Source organism: Mus pahari, chromosome 7, assembly GCF_900095145.1.
Source record: "Mus pahari chromosome 7, PAHARI_EIJ_v1.1, whole genome shotgun sequence".
Lineage (NCBI taxonomy): Eukaryota > Metazoa > Chordata > Mammalia > Rodentia > Muridae > Mus > Mus pahari.
The window spans coordinates 4,867,432-4,877,000 of NC_034596.1; the positions used below are offsets into that span (position 1 = coordinate 4,867,432).

The 9,569-nt window shown below is 43.7% G+C and overlaps 1 long non-coding RNA gene across 1 annotated transcript; it reads left to right on the forward strand.

The window, feature by feature from the left end:
* Positions 1-2,239: 2,239 nt before the first annotated feature.
* On the forward strand, positions 2,240-8,529 carry LOC115064418. The gene is made up of 3 exons (XR_003844269.1): positions 2,240-2,326; positions 7,318-7,422; positions 8,489-8,529. It is a non-coding gene; the product is annotated as an uncharacterized LOC115064418 (long non-coding RNA).
* Positions 8,530-9,569: the final 1,040 nt, after the last annotated feature.

Here is a 9,569-nt window from a genome sequence, read left to right on the forward strand (position 1 = left end):
TACTGCTCTCGGGCGCACACCCCTCCTCGGGTGGGGAAAGGCGCTGGATGCCGGGGGACTACTCCCAGGCGAACACCCCTCCTCGGGCGGGGAAAGGTGCNGGGTGCCNGATCAGCCTGGGGACTGCTGCCAGGTGAACACCCCTCCTTGGGCGGGACCACCTTTTTACCTTATATGGGCAAAAAAATCCCAGCTCCTAGCTCACACCTCCTGCCCAAACCTCATAAACCTCCATTGTTTTAGCCTGGGCAAGTGATTTTACTGACCTCCACCTGTGAGATTAGTGAACTTGCTGGAGATCTGTCTCTCAATAAACCTGCCTTTATACTTTTCGTTTGGCTTGAATTGGTTCATTTCATTGACATGGAAACCTATAAATCAGTATTTTTCCAAGCTACGTCATATCTCTTTTAGCAGTTAAGTCCACTGGTTAGGGAAATGTAAATACGAGTCTGTGGATTATATCTGCTTGTGCCATTAGACACAATGCTTGTGCCTGACCTTAGAAGCCATTTTTAGCTTTGAGTCGTGGGGATAGATTTCACAAAGGAGAACACAAATGAAGTAGAAGATGCTTCTAAATGTCTCAGAAACAATAAAAGTGATGGGAGTTTATCAGCATCACTTCAGCATTTGTGATATATTTTGTAGTTTTATAATTTGAGACAAACCCACACCTATTTTGGAGGCTTCAGTTTTCTCTTTAAAGTGAGTTAGTTGTCTCAGTGAGAAAAACATTTTATCACCTTGCCGTCTAAAGCACTGGGTGTACCTGAAATTATGTCAGAATTAAACTCAATGTGATTGTGTAGCTCTTTCCTCTGATTTGCAGCATTCCTTCATGGGGCAATTTTTTTTGTTTTTTAAGACTCAGGAAGTAAATCAACTTAGAAGTCTCAGGAAGCTCCTGAAATTGAGATGATTCACAAGGCTCTTCTCTAAGACTACATAAGTAGTGATGGTTTTAGAGAAGAGATTTGGACTGACAGACTGCCTAAAAATTAGAGGGAGCTCCAGGGGCATACCTCTCAGGATATCACTTATGTTGTCAATGGACTTCTTGATGACATAGCTGCCCTTAAGTCACTGTGCTTCTGGAAGTAGTCCCTGACCCTGTAAGTGACCTGGGTAGGCTTACTTGTTTAATTGATTGAGGCTTAGGTGGAATCTTTCCTTTGGCCCTTCCTTGGGGCCTTATCTAGGATGAAGAGACATTTGTTCATATCCTCCCAGGAAAAGTCATATAACATGTGTTCACATTTTCTTTTAAATTTTCTTTTATACTATGAAGGGCCCAATATCCTCTCAATACCACATATGATATCTATTGAGATTTCTGCATTGATGTTGCCAGAGATCCATGCTTTTGTAATAAGTACTGAGCCGGTTTTGAGATTACCCCTGCCATTTATACCTTCACAAGAATCAGTGTGGAAGATTGGTTAGCTATAGCACCATGGGAAGAGAATTCGACCATGGAAGCAGACAGATTGAATGCTTGAGGACAGGAATGATGCCAGGCAAATGGTGGTCTGGGGTCTATTTGGTAGAGTTGCAAAGGAAAGGAACACAGCAGTTGGGGGATGCAGGGAGTTGTATTTGGCTTTAGAAGATTATTTGGAGCCAAGCAGCGGGGTTTCCTGGTAAACAGGAACAGTCTGCCCTGGAACAGGCTACAGCTGAGTTGGGAAGACCACACAGAAGAAGTAGCAGGAACCAGCAAGGGGCCTGCGCCTCCAGTACCTACTCCTGGCCATGTACAATCTGTTCCAGTCTCCAAAGCAGCTTCCATGAACAGTACAAAGTTTATATCTGACAGTGGTCTCCTCAACATGTTTCTATCACATCAGCAATGAAGCTCACTGTAGGCATTCCCCTCCTAACATCTGTCCGGTCCCCAGCTTTGCTTCCTCGATGTCTCTACTGCTTTTCAGCTGCTCAAGTCTTTGCTCACTTGACAGATGGTTTAATCTCCTGTCTTGACCCTGGAATCAGGGGTTCTTCCCTCATGGAAGTATGACTTTTCAGATTTTAACATTGCCTGTCTCGTTACCTTTTTCAGATCTCTACCCAACTGTTATCTTATCAGACTATCTATCACTGCCTACACTTTGATATGTCTTTATCTTTTCTCAGAGCAAATACCATCACTTCATCTTGTATATATGGTTATTTCCTCTTAGGCTATATCATCATTGGAATCTAGGCTTCTTGAGCTCAAGACACTTGTTTGAATCCCTGCTGAAGTCCAGTCTCAGAATGGTCTGTTGCATATTCTTTAAACAGAGGAGTTAATGAGCAAATGACTTCATTGCCTCATTTTAAGGTATGTGTGTGTGTGTGTGTGTGTGTGTGTGTGTGTGTATGTGTATTGTGTGTGTGTGTTTTCCATAACTGTGACAAAATACCAAAGATAAACCAGCTTAAAGTATGAAAGATGCCTTCTGGCTCCCAGTTTTAGAGATTTCTCTTTGTGTTTGACTCAGTTGTTCCTTTGAATTACAATGAACTAGAATATCAATATCATGGTGATAGAAGTAATTGGCAGAAGATTTTGCTCATAGCAGAAGGGAAGAAAAGAGAGAAAGGGCCTGGATTCCTCAACCCCATTCAATGGCACTTGTGTCCAATGACCTGCTTTCTCCATCAAGGAGAAACCTCCCAAGGGCTCCATCATCTGGGCATCAAGCCTTCAGTACATAAGCTTTTGGGTGGATATTTCACATCCAAGTCATAATATAAGGCTACCCACTACCTGCATTTGGTAATACTTAGCTTGTTGGAGCTTCATTTAGCTGGTTGAATAAGTTCATTTATCTCCACAGAGTGGGCTAAAATGGGATCTTTGAAATGATAGCTGAGGCTAAGTGGGACCAAATTACTGAAACAAATATTAACAGTAGAAATTGTTTTTTAAAATCATATTAACCAAAAATATGCATTTGTGTCTTTTCAATCTATCATATCATTTAACTGGTTGAACATGTACTTCTGCTCTACGCTTTCTTAGGACATGCAGTGGGTTCAAAGTCCCAGGGACACAGCAGTGATATGGCAAAAAAAGCTTATGATCCAATATGGAGAAAGACTTTTTTTCCCCCTTCTGATCACAACAAGATGGTAGCTGCAGGGTCTGAATGACCAAGATTGGTCAGATTAGTTCAAGATCTCATGAAAAGCTTCACTCTCAAAGGAAAACAAAATATATAAACTTATCATTTCAATCTACAGACCTACAGAGAGTTGAGAATGAACATTGGCCCTTGCTCTCTAAATGGCATGGGGTTTAACCTTATTGAAGGAACTTGAGTTACAAAATTGGGTAATAAAGATCCTTTTGCCACCTTTGTCTTTTAAAGGTGCACCATGTAATCACTGGGATTGTTAAGCCTTTTAACAAGGTAAAAGATATTAAAATAATTTGTCTTGGCTTTTGTACTTTCTCAGAGTTGTAAACATCACAGAACAGAGTCTGCCAGTCTTTTATTGGGCTACCCGGATGAATGCATTTGATAGAGGCAATGGAGTGTAACTAAACAAGATGCCTGCAGAATCTGGCCTCTCTTGTGCCTTGTGGTATTTGCCAGAATTGATCCTAGAGCTGACTCAGAGGCAGTCTCACCCACTGGGCATGTGGGCAGACTAATTAAGCTGCTGAAATCTTTGGAGTGTTGTCACCAGCCCTTTACCTCATGTGACCACAAAAGGATGAAAGCCCACCCGGAGGCAACCAGTGTCATGAGACTTATGCCAGGACTCTCTTTGTTTCCTTCTTCCAATGGTGATGCCACTTCTTGAGATCCCTGAAGAAGCACTCCAGTGCATGGGTTCCCTGGTGTCTACTATGGTGCTGAATACTTGATACGTTTAGGAATAAAGATGGATCCCATGTGCTTTTCATCTAACAGCGAAGTTAGAAGCCATGGATATAACTTCATCAAAGTCTCAGGATGAGAGGTAGTCATCCACCCAGTCCAGGCAGTCCTGGAATAGAGCAAGTTTGCACAGAAGCAGACTGCCAGTGTCAGTGTTTGGGCAGAATCCTGCTCTCTGTGGACTGGCTGGCTTCTGAAAGTCATGAAATGAGAACATTCTCACATAATTTTTGAAAATTCACTAATAAGCGAATCACACAAGAGGAAGAAGGATAATACTTTTCAACCAAGTACAGTCTATACAAAGACATGTTTCTATCCCTCAGATTAGATTGCATAGGCAGACTCCTCTTGCTGAAAAACCAATTTCTCTCAGTCCTATCTGCTCCATGTGTCCACCCTTTCTGTGGTGCAGCCTCCAACTTCATAATGCAGACAGCGATACTCTATCTTTACCCTACTGTGTTAAACATTGGTGCCCAGGTACCAAAGGCAAATAGAGGGATGCATAACAGGAAGGTGGCTCTTAGCTCCTCTCTCTGCTGTGTTTCCCAAGGCTTCTGCCATGCCATGGATTGATATTACCTCCCATTTGCAGCAAGGTACCTGTCTTCTAAGGGGTATCCTGGAATTCTCTCATCCACACTGTAATTCACACTGCATGCTATCACTGGGCTAATGTTCTGAAAACACCACTCTTACAGAGTCACTCAAACTCCTTGAGCCTCCATTTCCTCATTGAAAAATGGATGTTTGTTTTCCCTGCTTGCCTACCTGATATTGTTGTGGAAAGCACCAGAAAAGACCAGGGTAGAAAGCGATTTGCGGAGAGAATCATGCTGTGCATATGGAGCTAGACCTGCCCATCTTGGAGATGTGGGCTTCCTATCTCCTCCTGCCTCCCACAGCAAGTGCACACAATCGAGCTTGGTGTTGTTCAAGGCATTCACGAGCAAGCATGTTCCAAATGGAGCTGTCCTCCATTTCTGGATGAGCTTGGTTCTCTTCCCCTTCCCCAAATGTACTTTTGTGAAGTACACCTGAACCTTCCCCGAGTGTTGCTCCATTTCTTCAGGATCTTCATGTCGGAGGTGTCGGAGGCTCTGTAGCTAGAAGAAGTGGTTCAGTGTGGCTGCATATTTAAAAACCTCAGAACAGTCTGAAGGAAGGAACTCCATCCACCTTTGATTGAGTCACTTTGGAATGAAGTCAGGGAGGCTGCGCTCAGTTACATATTCCAATGACTCTAATGGATGTCTAGGGTGAAAAGTGCCTAGTTTAGGCCTTCCATTTAGCATTGAGTTGTTTTGTTTTTTGTTTTTTGGGTTTTTTTTTTTTTTGAGTACAATGTTCTTCCTTATTACTCTCAGATTTTTATATACCAGAGGCCCTTCTTCATATCCTTGTTCCATAATGCTTTCTGTCTCTTCAGGACATAGCTAGATTCCGTACATGGGACTTACCAAATCTGCATGAGCACACGCCAGTCTGTCCATCTTCCCCACCCAGCCCTCATTCTATCCTCCAAGTCTGAAGTCAGCATTAGTAATTTCTGTGGGTTGGGCCAAGCATGAGCCTCCTTTGTGCTTACCAATGGGAACTCAAAGCTACTGTGTTTTCTTGGCAGAGCAGCAAGGGATTCCTTCCATCAGGAAGCTCCTTTGGGCAGCCTTTCATAGGTCTGTTTCTTGGGGGCAGGGTCCATTTGGTGGAGACAGAGTTCAGAAACAACAGAAGTAAAATTTTAGAACTACTCACCTAGAATGATAGCAGGAGGTAGAATGAAGCGTTTTCATGGACAGCTAAGTCAAAACCATGGTTTTGTTAGATACGTGTACTAAAGGCCAGATCCTCAAGAAAAGAATCTCTTACTGATGACAGCAGTTTGTTGAACTGCTGTTCTCTGACCTTTCCTGATGCACTAAACCCACTGTTCCTGCTTGCCACAGAAAGCTTATATGGTTTTTGTTCCCAAATCCTGTGGACTGGAGGGTTTCAGTTATGGGAGGGAGATATGAGCTCTTGGACCTCAAAAGTGGATTTACTGTTACAGACATGATTAAGGTTACTCTTAGATATTGCTCACACACGACACGGAAGTGGTTTCTCCACCCACCCCCCTCTGCCCTGTTGTGTTTGGAAGCTGCTCTTCTTGTGGCCATTTAGGCTCATCTACCTAGCTGCAGCAGGTGGCTTGCAATAGTTAGAGAATCTGCCTGTTCTTTTCTGTTATTCTTAACATGGTTTAAATATATATTTGATTTATTTTATGTGTGTGGCTTCCCAGTTCATGTACATGTTACAGTGTACGTGTGTGTGGAGGTCAGAGGACAATTTGTGGGAATTCGTTCTCCCCTTCTACCATGGAGGTTCCAGGGACCAAACTCAGGTGATCAGGTTTGGAGGCAAACGCTTTTTCTAGCTGAGCCATTGCGCTTGCCCAGTGGGCCATTTATATAAGCTATGGTCATACCTAATGTACATCTTTCTTGCTGGGGACTGAACCTAGAGCTCCATACACATTGGGCAAGTATCCTACCATTGGGGCACACTCCAGCCCCTCTGTTGTTCTTTTGTATGAATTATAAGCATTACATACCGTGCCATCTATTTTCCATTGTCTTCCTGAATATCTGTAGCATTTAGCTTCTTCCCAGAGCACATGTGATCTTTCAAGGCTTCACTTAGTAATTTTGCTTCAGGCCATCTACTTTTTAGGGCCCTTTTCTTACGAAGTCTTACTCTAGTAAATGGAGAGAAACAACATTAAAACAAAATAAAATACCACCTTCACTATACTGTGCTGTGGCTGCTGAAAATTTATCTTCTCGTGGATACAAACCCCCCAGGCTGTGCGCTGTACTTCATATCTGAACTTCCCTATCATTCTTTAAGTCTCTCTCCTAATCAGTCAGGTGGCATGAACTCAATAGAAAACTTGACCTGACAGCCTCAATGATAACAGTGACCAAGGAAGACTTGAATGCCAGCAGTATCTGCTACTAATTCCTTTTTTTTTTTTTTGTTGGAGCCTGGACTACTCTATATCTGTGTAATACATGATTTCTAAGGACTTGAAATCAAGATTCAAGAGTGCAGATGCACCTTGGTTTGTAGTGACTACAGCCCGTGGTGTCTGCACTAGGTAGTTGGGTGGGGTGGGTCATTCAGATGCACATTTGCTGGTGGTGTGAAGATATCCTGGCTGTGGACTCCTAGTCTTTGTGTCTTGAAGATTTGGCTCTACTGTGACAGTGGCATCGATACTCTTCATTTGCCCTGACATTACGCATGTGTGCGTCTGTGTGTGGTCTGCAGTAATTACAGTATATGCCACCTGCCACATCCCGGAAGCATGAGGGGGCGGCAGGAGAGCATTTGTGCATTTGTGAGAGGCTTTTCAAAATTCATTTATTTCAATAATTTCTCCTCCCTCTCTCAGGGTCAGTTGGCACATCTGCCGTGACTACACCACTCGCTTCCTGGCACTGGTATCAGCGAAGACACCTGGTTTCTTCCTGCTCTGCGCAGAGGGAGAGGCATGAGGGTCTGTGGGCTCAGCGTTGAGCATCTGAATCTCACAGAGACATTTCAGAAAGTGTGCTGGGAAGACATATGCTGCGAGTTATTTTCCCAGAGTTGGGAACACAGCCAAAAGGACTTTATTTCATTCATTCCTTTGTTCGATATGATTTAGGTTACAAGTATATGTTTTTCCTTGTGTAAAGAGTGATGGGGGTAGGGAAGGCAGAGAGCCATAAGGCATGTATTTCCTCAAGTATGAGAATACACACACATGCACGCAAACACATACACAAGCACACACACATACACATGCACATACATACATACGTGTACACAAACACAGACAGACAGACAGACAGACAGACAGACAGACAGACAGACACACACACACACACACACACACACACACACAGACCAAAGATGCTCATTAGGCTGGGTGACGGTGACTGTCAGTTTGAAGAGCTGGCCTTCTGGATCCTGCCATGGTTGTGTCTTCAGCCCTATATTCATTCACAAGTTATGCCTAACTGGTTGAGCTGTGAATAAAATTCTAGACATAGAAGAGAAAAAAGGAATATTCACACTTATATTGAAAACCAGAACTTGAGTATGAAGAAATACAGGTCTGTTTTGAATCAGTGTTGTGGGACTCAGTTGTATCCTGGGCAAATTCCTTTTGAATGTAGCCTACAGGGTTTGGGGCTCTGGTGTGGGGAGCAGGAGTGGCTGCAAGAGCCAAGATGGCACCCTGGCTCATTGCCAAGCCCCATGATCCCTACTTACCAAGAACCTGAACCTGCACACCTGAATGATCCTGTACTGCCTGCCTGATAAGTCACTGGCCTATCACCACGCGCCCTGCCTGCATGCAAGGCTCATGTTCAGAGTGTGCTGAATGCTGATTGGATCCAGGAGAGGGGGGAGGGAGGAGATCAGAGGGCAGAGGGAAAAACAAAAGAGGAGGAGATCAGAGGGCAGAGGGAAAAACAAAAGAGAAATTGGACAAACTGGAGATAAAGATGGAAGCTGCTTGAAACCCTCCTTGGCGTTCATGTCGTTTTTTCCTGTCTCTGCTGGTTGGAGTGCAGGGTTGAGACATCTGTATGGGGAAGAAAAGAAGAAAAGGCCAAGAAAGAAGCAGAAAAGGAAGAAAAAGCAGAAGCCAGGCAGAAGGAGCAGGAAGCCAAAGAAGAGCAAACACAAGCTGAATTAGAAGCTGTTCGGTTGACTAAGGAGAAAGAAGAGGAAGAAGTTAGAAAAAGAAAAGGCAGAAACTTCTGAACTTGTGCAAGAGCTGGAACAAGGAAAAGGAGCTACGGGGGAGTTCCATGGTAAGTAAGAATTAATCTAGTGCTAGGAAGAGGCTCCCTGGTAGAGGGACGAAGTTAGGCTCCCAGTAGAGGGATGAAGTTAGGCTCCCAGTTTAGGGACTGAGTTAGGAAAGTCTAGCCTCCAAAAGGGACAGAAAATGTCAGATATGAAGCCATGGGATCTGCTGCTTCAAAAGTGAAAGTAAAAACCACATTAGTGCGGCTTCTCAAATGAAGTGGAGTTAAATTAGAAAATGAAACTCTAGACAAATTCTTGGAAACAATAATTAAAGAGGCACCCTGGTTTCTAGAAGAGGGCTATGTGAACTCCCGATATTGGGAACAAATAGGTCGAGACTTGCAGGCAGCAGATTCGACTACCCTATTACCATCGGGCACACTAGCCATTTAGAATTTAGTCAAATTTTGCCTGTCAGACAAGAGTGGAAAGTATACTGCTGAGATAGAAAAAGGGGTAGAAGCATTAGAGGAAGTAAAGGAGGCTATGTCTCAACATAGCGATCAGCAGAAAAGAAAGGAGGCTAAAAGACAGGAGAGTACTGATGAGAGTACAGAGGAATCTTCAGATAGTGGAGATGAAGTAGCTAGCATAACATCTAAGTTGAGCTTTAAGCGAGGAAGACCACCTGAACCCTCAGCGCCTCCTTTACCCTCACCCCCTCCTTATACAGGGGACGAGGGGAGTGAGGGGAAATGCAGTTGACATGCATCGGTGTGGCGATCTGCCTCATGAGGTTGGAGCCTTCCCAATATTTCAAGACCAACAAGGGCAGCGATATCACGAGCCATTAGAGTGGAAAACAATTCAAAAACTTAAAGAATCAGTAACTACTTATGG